Here is a 2,500-nt window from a genome sequence, read left to right as displayed (position 1 = left end):
GTAGGTGTAATGGTCAGTTATGTCAATACTTTTGGACATATATTGTGCGTGTGCGTGTGTCTGTGATACCTAACATAAACACACCTGTATTACTAGAATTGATAGTTCACGCCACAAAAGTGAGGGGCAAACATAGAAAAGCGTGCAACCCAGCCACTGAGGATGCACAAGCCAGTGCATTCTTAGTGCAGGTCCCAAGCCCGGACAAATGGGGAGGGTTACGTCAGGAAGGGCATCCGGCGTCAAATCTTTGCCAAATCAAATATGCGGATCATAAATAAGATTTCCATACCGGATCGGTCGAGGCTCGGGTTACCGACGACCGCCATCGGTACTGTTAACCAGCGGAGTGCCGGTGGAAACTAGGCTACTGTTGGGCGAAGGAAAAGGAGAGGGGGAAGGCATGTCCAGAGGCAGCTAGAGAGGAGGAAGGGTAGGCGTGTGGAGGTGAGAGTCAGTCGGAACTTTGAATGTTGGCACTATGGCTAGTAAAGGGAGAGAGCTGGCTGACGTGATGGAAAGAAGAAAGGTGACAAGAGACAAGGTGGAAGGGGAGTAAGGCCAGGAGTATCGCAGGTGGGTTCAAACTCTTCTACCATGGTGCGAATGGGAGGAGAAATGGGGTAGGGGTCATTCTGAAGGAAGAGTATGTCAAGAGCGTGCTGGAGGTGAACACAGTGTCAGACAGAGTGAGGATTATGAAGCTGGAAATCGAAGGTGTATTGCTGACGGTTATCAGCGCATATGCCCCGCAAGTCGGGTGTAAGATGGACGAAAAAGAAGAATTCTGGAGTTGAGTTGGACGACGTGGTGGAAAGGGTACCCAAGGAGGAGGGAGTGGTGATTGGAGCGGACTTCGATGGACACGTTGCTGAAGGGAACAGAGGTGGTGAGGAGTTGATGGTAAGGTATGGAATCGAGGAGAGAAATGTGGAAGGACAGATGGTGTTCGATTTTGCGAAAAGGATGGAAATGGCTGAGGTGAATACATATTTCAAGAAGAGGGAGGAGCACAGGGTGACGACGTATACGAGTGGAGGAAAGTGCACACAGGTGGACTATATCTTGTGTAGAAGGCGCGATGTAAAAGGGATTGCATACTGCAAGGTGGTGACAGGGGAGAACGTAGCTAGGCAGCATCGGATGGTGGTCTGTAAGATGACTTTGGAGACCAACATGAGGAAGCGAGTGAAGACACAGCCGAAGATCAAATGGTGGAAGTTGAAGAAGGAAGACTGTTGTGTGGAGTTCAGGCAGGAGTTAACACAGGCACTGAGTGGTAGTGAAGAGTTGCCAGATGGCTGGGCAAGCGCTGCAGAAATAGCGAGGAAGACAGCTAGGAAGGTACTTGGTGTGTCATCGGGACAGAGGAAGGAAGACAAGGAGACTTGGCGGTGGTGGTGGTGGTGGTGGTGGTGGAAGGAGGAAGTAGAGCAAAGTATACAGAGGAAAAGGTTGGCAAAGAAGAAGTGGGATAGTCAGAGAGATGAAGAAAGTACACAGGAGTACAAGGAGATGCAGCGTAAAGCAAAGAGAGAGGTGGCAAAGGTAAAGGAAAAGTCGTACGGTGAGCTGTATGACAGGTTAGACACTAAGGAAGGAGAAAAAGACTTGTACAGATTGGCTAGACAGAGAGACCGAGCTGCCGAGGATGTGCGACAAGTTAGGGCGATCAAAGATACAGATGGAAATGTGCTGCCAAGCGAGGAGAGTGTGCTACGAAGTGGAAGGACTACTTTGACGGGCTGATAAATGAAGAAAATGAGAGAGACAGAGAGAGAGAGAGAGAGAGAGAGAGAGAGAGAGAGAGAAAAAAGGTTGGTTGATTGAGAAGTATAGAGAAGGCCAGAAAGAGTTGCATTGTGTCTTTGTAGATTTACACAAAGCATACGACAGGGTGCCGAGAGAGGAGGTGTGATATTGTAGGAGGAAGTCAAGAGTTGCAGAGAAGTATGTAGGAGTGGTGCAGGCTATGTATGAGCGAAGTGTGACAATGCTGAGGTGCGTGGTTGGAATGACAGATGGGTTCAAGGTGGAGGTGGGATTACATCAAGGATCGGCTCTGAGCCCTTTCTTGGTTGCAACGGTGATGGACAGGTTGACGGACAAGATCAGGCAGGAGTCTCCATGGACGATGATGTTCGCGGATGACATTGTCATCTGTAGCGACAGCAGGGTGCAGTTCATTGTGAGGAGAGCCTGGAGAGGTGGAGGTATGCACTGGAGAGAAGAGGAATGAAAGTCAGTAGGAGCAAGACGGAATACCTACGCGTGAGGAGGTGACAAAGGCATTTCACTTTAAATACTTGGGGTCAACTGTCCAAAGTAACGGGGAGTGCAGGAGAGAGGTGAAGAAGAGAGTGCAGGCAGGCAGGCAGGCAGGCAGGCAGGCAGGCAGGCAGGCAGGCAGGCAGGCAGGCAGGCAGGCAGGCAGGCAGACGGGCAGGCAGACGGGCAGGCAGACGGGCAGGCAGACGGGCAGGCAGACGGGCAGGCAGGG

Source organism: Lampris incognitus, unplaced genomic scaffold (genome assembly GCF_029633865.1).
Source record: "Lampris incognitus isolate fLamInc1 unplaced genomic scaffold, fLamInc1.hap2 scaffold_149, whole genome shotgun sequence".
Taxonomy (NCBI): Eukaryota; Metazoa; Chordata; class Actinopteri; order Lampriformes; family Lampridae; genus Lampris; species Lampris incognitus.
This window is presented reverse-complemented; position numbering follows the sequence as displayed.